At 39.2% G+C, this 10546-nt stretch overlaps 1 long non-coding RNA gene across 2 annotated transcripts; it reads left to right on the forward strand.

Annotated features, from left to right (window-relative positions):
- Positions 1 to 6892: 6892 nt before the first annotated feature.
- Positions 6893 to 7959, forward strand: LOC122647436. Of its 2 annotated transcripts, XR_006330890.1 has the most exons (4): positions 6893 to 7100; positions 7240 to 7368; positions 7513 to 7808; positions 7899 to 7959. It is a non-coding gene; the product is annotated as an uncharacterized LOC122647436 (long non-coding RNA). The 2 variants fall into 2 exon arrangements; XR_006330889.1 differs by having other exon boundaries at positions 7513 to 7925.
- Positions 7960 to 10546: the final 2587 nt, after the last annotated feature.

Below are 10546 nucleotides of genomic sequence, written 5' to 3' on the forward strand. Positions count from 1 at the left end.
CATCCAACAACTCTTGTACATAGTATCTTGAAAAAAATAGTTTTAGGGGAAAAGGATTTACCTTAAATAGTGAAAAAAATGCTTGAAGGATGTGCTTAGATGAGCCTTCGACGTGTTTTTGGCCACAATCCGTAAAAAAAAAAGAGATTGAACAATGCTTGGAGTCTTGGACTATGGCTTGGAAGAGTGGAAGAAGAAGAAAAATGGAGAAAAACTTCACCTTACAGCAGGTCTCGGTCGATATTTCGACTGAGACCTACGAAATTTTGCATTATAAGCTAGTGTCATGTGACACTTTAAGTGAAAAACTGATATTTTGACGATATCTCGTGAGGGCACGAAATATCATCAAAATATCATGAGATATCGACGAAATATGTACATTTTTCATTTCGGTATTCCATTTCGTCTCGGCCCACTTGAAATATCTGAAATTTACTGATATTTCACCTATATCTCGTGAAATTTTGTACCATGGCCATGAGCAACTCAAGGGACTTGATGATTGCTTCGAAAAGACCAAAAATGCCTGACCAGTATATGTAAAAGGATTGCAGGACTGATTTGATGAGGACCAGCTGACTTGCATAAGATAGGAGTTTGACTTTCCATAGTTGAAGCCTCTTTCGGATGGCATCGAGCATGATGACAGACATTTATGCTAGAGACCAGGACAAAAACTTATTTATGCCAAATATCATTTAAGTAAATGTTTGTTCATTTACTTAAGTTATTATTCATAAATTACCAAATAACCCCCTTTTTTAATCCAATAAAAATAGCTAAAAATTTAAATTCTAAAAGGATAAAAGGTCAACCCCCTAGTTCAAGAACAAAAACTGGATTTTGCGGGGTAGGTGCAATTTTCAACTTTTAAATTGCTGGGTTTTTTCTTAAATCTAAAAATTCCATAAATCTTAATATGATAAAACTTTGCTAAAAACCAAAAGATCGGTAAATTATTCATTTGTTTTGATGTCTTAAAATTTATTTCCATTCAGAGCGATTTTAAACAACATTCACAAACACCAAATTTAGTTTGACCGGAACAGAACTCCTTCAATATAAATCTGATTTAAGCAATCTTGGATTTTTTGGAAAGCTTTCCAACAAAGCTTTCAAGCAAATCCCAGATTGTTTAAATCTGATTTATATTGAAGAAGTTATGTTTTGGTCAAACCTTATTCGATACCATGTCCAAGAACAATATACACTATCAAACTTTGGTCAAAACCACGAGTATTATTTTGAGTGTTCTCTATGTGAAACTAATGTATGGATTAGGTTCAAATGTCAAAAATAGGCAGCACAAAATGAATCAGGGCAAAAAAAAATAACTTCTGGGCCTCAAAACCAAGGTTCGATTTAGCTTGGAAAAAGTACTAGGTTTCGACTGAGATATGGTTGAAACCGCGACAATCTTGGTTTCTAGCTGGTCGAAACCAAGATTTAGAACCTTGTGAAGTACAAGAACACTAGAAAAACCATAGAGGGACGCATAAAAGTGTACCACATGATGCAATAGGTCCAATACACTTAACAATTCTAATGATTGTTCATCATCTAAATGATTTTGATAGTTGGGTTATTTACAGTTATTAGAAACTGAAATAAGCAGAATCTTGGAAAGCATAAGAATTATTCATTAAAGAAAAAAAAAGGCATTCTTGTATTAATGCCAATATGAAGTGGTAGAAATGACGAAAATCCTAATTAGCAATTAAATTATCTTGCATGTTTAATAGTTGTATAACTGTCCCATTACCATTGTAGCTTCATCTAGAAGATCCTTGAATTAGGACAAGAGTTTCATATATAAATTTGCATAAAGTTGTGTTTGCACCATCTCAAGTAGCGGTGAGCCCCAGGTAGGTATACCCTTCCCTCCTCTTTCCTCAACCCCTTCTCTGACTCCTCCTTCACGTCGAGTCGCCCTTCTTCCACGAACTACCTCTCTCTCTCTCTCTCTCTCTCTCTCACGCTCCCCCTTCTACCAATCCCTTGATTTTCTCTCTTGCTCCCCGTTTTCTTCTCTCTAACAATCTATCTGTCCTCCTTTTTCGATTCCCCTTGGGATGCCATCTCTATCTTTCTCTCCCCGATAGCTCCCCCTTCTCCCAATCCCTTGCATCTCTTCCTTGCCCCCCATTTTCTTCTCTCTCTCACGACCTATCTGTCCTCCTTTTTTTATTTCCCCTTTGATTCTATCTCTATCTTTCTCTCTCTCCCCCATAGCTCTCCTTCTCCCAATCCCTAGATTTCTCTTTTTCCCCCTCCAATTTCTTCTCTCCCACAACCTATTTGCACATCTTGATTTTAATTTTGGTGTTTCTCACGATACTCCCTACGCACTACGCCCAGTGAACCGTGCCCTATAACTCCTTCCCTTACATCCTTTCTCAATTTCACCCCTCGATATCCATCCCACAACCTCTCTGTATCCCCACAACACTTTCCTCTCTCTCTCTCTCACTGATATTTCTCCGTCGTTAAAACCAGCCAATGATCAGAAGGTAGAACGCTCACACCACTCTCGAGACCTACCCCAACAATCACTGACTCTCGACCATCTTCAACCCAGCAACCCCATTACTCACTCTCGACCTGCCCATACCCGCAACACTCGCTCCCCTATACCTACTGCTACCACTTAGATTCTGGTACAGACCGTGCAGAACTACATCACGCCGCTGCTTTGGGGACCTGATACTCCTGTACTGACAGGAGTTGGAACACTTAAGGATTGTAAGGGATATCTCTTATACTACCTCTTTTACCTCCTTAGTAGTTTAGCATAGTAGTTTCCTTTATTTGTCTGCTTGATATCTGTATCTATTTACCTATTCAAGCTGCTTTATTTATTTGTTTGTTTTTGGGATAGCTTTATCTATTGTTGTGCCCGATTCATAGCTTTCTTTATCTATATAACTTTATTGGGATAGACATCAGTTCTATGGATTAGCTTCTAGTACTTGTGCAGCTATTCTCGTTTGTGTTAATTTATTTCCTTTAATCCTGTTATTGTCCAGTTGTTAGTGAATCCAGATATATCTCTTTTTGTACCTGAATCGTAGTCTATCTGTTGCACTGCTTATTGTTAGTGTATTATATTTGAACACATTGATTGTTTTTTTATTACTTTGTGTTTTGTGTACTTCATATTGCTTTTCTTTAGTATCAGCTTGGTAATGCATTTATTTGTTGCATTTATTTCGTTTTGCCTGGCTTGACCTATTGTGGGCCTGATTGCATACATATTTCATTTGTTTCACATGTTGCATGCATTTGTTCTATTATTTGTTACATATGCTCCACATATCATTTTACCAAGCTGCCCTGTTAGCTACTTTTTGAGTTAATTGCTTGGAAGCTTTACGTTATCTTTTGGTATGCTTGTTGATCCAAGTGCGTGGTTCCCATGGTCTGATGCATAAGTGATTTTTGGTCACTCTTTGTTTCATCTTTCTATAGTGGTGCGTCAGGTCGGCAGCCGACACTATAGTATATTTGGTCAATCACCTTTTGCATGGATCTTTTTGTCTCTTGATTTCATGTCTTTCCACCCTCTTTCTTCTAGGGCGTCCCCCGTTTGCAACGCGCTGCGTCGACACCCGGATGCAGTGATATGTAGGCATGGATAAGTGAGAGGTATTGTGCCACCCTAGAAACTTAGGATTAGATTAGCTTCTTGGAACATTGGATCCTTAATGGGTAAGAGTATGGAGTTAATAGATGTTTTGAGGAGACGATGGATTAATAGCTTGTATCCAAGAGACAAGATGGAAGGGTAACAAAGCTAGAGTGTTGGTTAACTTCAAACTTTGGTAGGAGACCAAAGTAATAGAAACAGAGTGGGGATTATAGTGGATAAAGACCTAAAGAATGATGTAGTAGAGGTCAAGAGAGTGGGTGATAGGATTATATCTATCAAACTAGTGTTGGAGAAAGTTGTTGTTAACATCGTTTATGCTTACGCTCCACAGGTAGGTTTGGATGAAAATTGTAAGCTCTAATTTTGGGACCATATGGATGATTTAGTGCAGGGTTTGGTCAAGATGAATCGATTGTTATTGGCGGTGACCTGAATGGCCACATTGGGAATGATTGTTGATGCTATGAAGGTGTCCATGGAGGCTTCGGGGTTGGGGAGAGAAATGAGGAGGGGACCTCTATCCTAGACTTTACGGTAGCTTATGATCTTTCCATTGTGAATACTTTCTTTGAAAAAAGAAAGGAACACTTAGTTACCTATAAAAGTGGGATTCATGCCAGTCAAATTGACTTCTTCCTTACAACAAGGGTTGACAGATTGGTGTGTAAGGACTGTAAGGTTATCCCTGGGGAGAGCTTAACAACCCAACATAGATTGCTGACCTTGGATAGCTGTCTCAATGCCCAGAAGCATAGGAGGAGAGAACTTGCGCAACCTAAGATAAGGTGGTGGAGATTAAAAGGGGAGTACCTAAAGACATTTACTGATAGTGTGGTCAAACAAGGAAGGTGGGACTTCGAAGAAGACACCAACGTGATGTGGCACGAGATGATGACTTGTATTAAGAAGGTTGCCAAAGATGTGCTAGGGGAAGCGAAAGGTAGTCGCCAGGCCCCTAAAGAGACTTGGTGGTGGAACGATGAGGTCCAAGCAACTATTAAAACTAAGAAAGTGTGTTTTAAGACTTGGCACAGGACTAACGAAACATAGGATAAGAAGAGGTATTATGATGCTAGAAACGAAGCTAGGAAGATTGTGGGGATGGCTAGGGCGAAGAAATATAAAGATCTCTATATCAACCTAAATACAAAAGAAGGAGAAAAAGCTATATATAAGATGCTAAGATGACAGAAAGGAAGAGTAGAGATTTTGATTAGGTGAGGTGTATCAAGGATGATGAGGGAAGGGTGTTTATCAGGGATGAGGACATTGTGAAGAGATGGGATGAGTATATCTATGACCTACTAAATGGAGATAGGTCGAGTAGAATTGATCCAGACGAGTACCCTATTCGACATGATACCACACATCATAGATATGTACGAAAGGTTAGTGTGGCGGAAGTTAAAGAAGCCCTAAGAAAGATGAAAGCAGGTAAGACAACAGGCCCTGATGAGATTCCAATAGAAGTATGGAAATCATTAGGATGTTGTGGGGTTTATTGGCTAACCAAGCTGTTTAACAGGATTATGAACACAAGGAAGATGCCAGATGAATGGAGGGAAGCACTGTAGTCCTGGGTACAAAAATAAAGGTGACATTCAAAGCTGTAATAACTACAAAAGCATAAAGCTAATGAGCCACACAATGAAACTTTGGGCGAAGGTTGTTGAAGCTCGGTTGAGAAGAGAGATTCTTATCTTGATTAACCAATTTGGCTTTATGCGAGGTAGAGCCACGACAGAAGCTATCTACTTATTGAGGAGGCTTATTGAAAGATATAGAGATAGCAAGAAGGATCTCCATATGGTCTTCATTGACCTGGAAAAAAAGCCTATGACCGAATCCCTAGAGATCTAATCCAACATGTTCCAGTGGAGAGGGGAGTGTCAAGTAAATATGTGGATGTCATTAAAGATATGTATGAGGGTGTGGTGACTAGAGTGCGATTTGTGGGAGGTCAAGGCTAGGAATTCCCAATTACGATTGAATTACATCAGGGCTCAGCCTTAAAGCCCCTACCTTTTTGCGCTTATCATGGACGATATAACCAAGAGCATTCAAGACAAAGTCCCATGGTGTATGCTCTTTACTGATGATATCGTTTTGGTGGGTGAGACAAAAGAAGGGATTAACTCTAAGTTAGAGCTTTGGAAGCAAGATGATTTAAGATTAGTAAATCAAAGACGGAGTATATGATGTGTAATTTTAGTCACACCTTGATGCATATTGATATGGTGCGAATTGAAGAAAGAGAGACCACAAAGTGACTATTTTAGATACCTAAGATCAATCATAAACAAAGAAGATGACATAGAGGATGATGTTTCATAGAGAATTAAAGTTGGTTGGATGAAGTGGAGAGGTGCGCCCGTAGTGCTGTGTGACCGATGTATTCCTCTAAAGCTTAAAGGAAAGTTCTATAAGAGTATTGTTCGCCTGGCCATGATGTATGGGGAAGAATGTTGGGCAGTTAAGAAGTGTCATATTGATAAGCTTTTTGTAGAAAAGATGAGGATGTTACGTTGGATGTGTGGAAAAACAAAGAAGGATAAAGTACAAAATGAACATATTAGAGTGGACTTGGGAGTTGCCCCAATCAATAGCAAGCTTCGAGAGAGTCGTTTAAGGTGGTATGGTCACATTCAACGGAGACCTAGGGATGCTCCAGTAAGGAGTGATATGATTCCGATTAAAGGAGCTAAAAGAGCTAGGGGCAGACCTACAATGACCATAAGAGAAGTGGTGTGGAAGGACATGCATAGTCTAGGTCTAGTCCAAAGTATGAACTCGAACAGAGCCTATTGGAGGGCAAGGATCCATGTCGCAGACCCCATTTAGCTAAGGTTATCCTGACGTGTTGGGCTGTGCATTTTTCCTCTTACTATCTGTCATCTTTTTATTTATTTCCAATCTTCCATTTGTCATTTCCCTTTGTCTTTTCTCATCTCTTTCCCCATCCCTCTTCTCCCATCTTTTCTTCCCATGTTTTGAGTATATCTCTGTTTTCTCTATTTTGTTTTGTTTGGATCCATGTAGCCCGACCCCATTAAGTTGGGATAAGGCTGTGTTTGTTATTGTTGTTGGATAAAGTTGTGTTTGCTGCTGAATGTAGATGTCTGTATTATTGGGCCCATTTTTATGCATGTTGACTACAGTGTAATGCTGATACTTTTTCAGGATATTGAATTATCCAAAGAGATTAATGAATCCTTCAAACAATCATCCCGAGCAATGGAAAAACTCCCAACGGGTATTGAGATGAGTGTCCATGTCTTATCAAGAGGGTGGGTCTTAGATGATTGAATTGAATTGTATACTTCCATACCATGTTCTGTTCAGTAAGTTTTCTCAAGGCTTCATAATTTGATGTTTGAGCAATTGCAGCAACTGGTCTACATATCCATCCATGGATGTTAGGCTTCCACACGAGCTAAATGTTTGTCAGGTTAGGAGAAGTTAGATGTTATGACACCTGCTTGTTATTCTTTCAACAAATAGACTTTTTGGACCTTTCTTTTTGGGGGTATATAATCACCTGTCTCCCCCCCCCCCCCCTCTTTCCTTCCCTCTTCTTGGTACCTCAGGACATTTTCAAGGAGTTCTATTCGAGAAAGCACAAGAGGCTCTTAATGTGGAAAAATTCACTTGGTCATTGTATCCTGAAGGCAGAGTTCCCAAAAGGTAAAAAGGAGCTGGAAGTGTAACTATTTCAGGTAGGGTTGCACTTCTCTGCTTTTCCACTTGTTATCATTTCCTTTTTTCTTTGTGGAATATCACTTACTAGGCTTAGCTTCTCTCTCTCATTTCAATTAATAGTATTTTATCTTTTTGCACAGGTCTGATCAATGGCGCACCAGATTGTCGTTTTGATGCTGTATAATGATGCCCAAAAGCTTAGCTTCCAAGATATCAAAGATTCTACAAGTATCGAGGATAAAGAGCTCAGAAAGACTCTGCTGTCACTTGCATGTGGAAAAGTTTGTGTACTTCAAAAGGTGGGTTAATGTACCCTGATATGTTTGTTGCTTGCATTTCTTTCATTAAATATTAAAAGGTGTATTGGCGTATACAGATACCCAAAGGCGGAGATGTGGAGGATAATGACTCATTTGTGTTCAATGAAGAATTTAGTGCCCTACCCTACCGCATAAAGGTAAGTTTTCTATTAATTTGTCTAAAACAGTAATAGACGATGGAGCTTGAATGCTTAAAACTCGATTCCAACGTCACCTTGAGGAAACAGGTAAATGCAATCCAAATGAAGGAAGCTGTGGAGAATGCAAGTACTAAAGAACAAGTAGTCCGGGACCGTAAACATCAGGTTCTCTCCCTCATTTGGTCTTCTGTAATCTAATTTTTATGTAAACCTAGTGTAATTAGAATCTGAATTGTTGTTCCGGATGATTGACCATATCTGGGTTTATGGTGGAATTTTGGCAGATCAATGCAGCTATTGTCCGAATAATGAAGACAAGGAAAGTGCCGAGCCACACCCTCTTGACAACTGAGCTCTCCCAGCAGATAACCGTTATTTGGGACCAGCTTCCTTGTGTTGCCTTCTTTTCTTTATTTCTTCCTGTTAATGGTTATTTTGAAGCCACTGATATCTGGGGGACTACCAAATTGCTCTGTATTTTGGTTGACCAGGTCAATTTTCCAGTAACGCTTGCTGAAATGAAGAGAAGTATAGAAAGCCTCACTAACATGGAATATCTAAAGCTGGAGGAGAGTAATTCAGAAATATACCACTATCTGAGCTGATCGATATCAGCTCATTATGGTTACTCTTCGTCCTTGTAAATGGAAAAATGAAACTGCAGTCCTCTGTACAGCAAGCTTCAGTGAGGCGCATGATGTAGTGATCCTTTGGTACACCCATGCGTGGAATGTACAGGACTTATAGTTCTATATACATAGTTTAAGCTCCTCTCAGGGGGCTGAGTACAGTTCAGTTCTTCTAGAGCAACATTGCTAGTACTGTGAACTACAGGATGATCAGGAAAAGCCAAAACAACCAAATAAGAATCTTGGAATTGTAAACCATGGCCAAACTCCCATTGCAGATTTAGAATCCAAAAAAAGGTCTTGGAACAAAGCTGAATTCACCTAAATTTCACTAATATCAGTGTCAAAAGCCCTAGCTTTGGTAAGTCCGAAGTATGTACCCTAGATCAAATCATCAACTATTGCATAGAGCCTGTCAAGTTTGAGCCAGAATCTATGAACAAAAACCTGCCTGGATATAAAATACTCGAAGCTCAACTATATCCTTTGAAAGGATAGTTAGAAATTCCTCACAAATCAGAACAGGGATATTAAGACAAGAAGGGAAATAGATTGCTAATTTTTTTTTTGGGTAAACACAGATTGATTATTCACAAAATCAATATTGGGAATGACACTATTCAGATTGATAGAAGATGGTTGTTCATGATAAGGGTTCATCTGCAAGTCAACAATCATCTACATCGATAGACTGCCTCTTCTGTTGGGTGGTTCCAACTCTAGGAACATTATTCTCAATCAAAAGCAGAGCTTCTATAGTTGGTGCCACCACATTCACTTCGGTTACGTTTGGTTGCAAGGGAAATTAAAGGGAAGGGAAGTGAAAATTTTTACACCTAAAAAAGAAACTTTTGTAATCATCAGCATTGTATAAACTACTTAAATTTCTTATCATAATTAGGAATGATACATTTTACATGTAATTTTTATTTTAATTTTTTAACCAAAGGGAAATGAATGAAAAGTAAAGTGAAATTTAATACCAAATATGGAATGATTTATAGTTAGTGACATAGTCACATGGGGTAAGATTAAAAAATTTACTCTTAACTTTACAAATTTCACTTCCTTTCCCTTTAATTCCCCTTCAACCAAACGAAGCCTTCAGTATTCTTGTTTGGAAAAGACTATTTCTTGGCCTCAGTTCGCTGGTTGCTAAATGAGATACCTTGCTTGGGATTCCTTTGAATCAAATCAGGCGGGGTTAATGCATCTTCAACTTGTTGCTCTGCTTCGAATAAGGCTCGAAAGTAGTCAAGGGTTGGGCAAACAAGTGGGTCTTATAAGTCATCTGCAGGTTCTTGATGATTGTCTTGGCATGTTCCTTCTCTGTGGGTTGATCCCACATTAGTGCAGCCTTGACATGAACCTCATCAGATATTGAGAACCCCTCCCCATTAGCCTCTTGTTTAGTGGTTTCCAGATCTCATCGGGTTAACTCCATTCCAGTATTGTATGAGTATTGGTTCTTAAAAGCTTCACCACATAGTCCCAAGTACATGTTTAGGAGGAATCTAGAGACATAAGTCATCTCAAGGTGGGCCCAGTCAAAGACATTTGAAATGCTTGGGCCATCTCCTATTCTATAAATTCCTAATCCTCATCTGGCCTATATAAACCCTATAAAGTGGGCTCATGGGTCACCGGTTCGATCAAAATTTTTGGATTTCCACTTGAAATCCTCGAGTAACATGCTTTAGGAAAAAAACAAAGTCCCAGAGATGATCATCTGTTCTTCTATCCCTTTTACATTCTTCTTAGCATGCTCCAGTTTCCAGACTTTCAGCTTCAACAGTCGGGTCTCAACTGATTCAACTAACGGCTGTGCTCTAGAAGTAATGAACTCATCTTCTAAGGTCAAGTTAGGGTTATGTGAGGAACCTCCATACAGTCGTGTGCGACTTTAGTCCAAATTGGCTTACTGTGTTGCTAGCACAGTAACATTCAGCACTAGCTTAGTCATGAGGCTAACCAAAAGTTGCATCTGGGCTTTCAGATTTTCCATGTCCGTACGGTTGTTCTTCGAATCACTCATCTTTGGTTCACGGGGACTTGGAACATAAACTAATCTCCTCCCAATCCTAGTCCAACTAGTTGTCGAACCAG

The sequence above is a fragment of the Telopea speciosissima genome, unplaced genomic scaffold (genome assembly GCF_018873765.1).
Source record: "Telopea speciosissima isolate NSW1024214 ecotype Mountain lineage unplaced genomic scaffold, Tspe_v1 Tspe_v1.0047, whole genome shotgun sequence".
NCBI classification, from domain to species: Eukaryota; Viridiplantae; Streptophyta; class Magnoliopsida; order Proteales; family Proteaceae; genus Telopea; species Telopea speciosissima.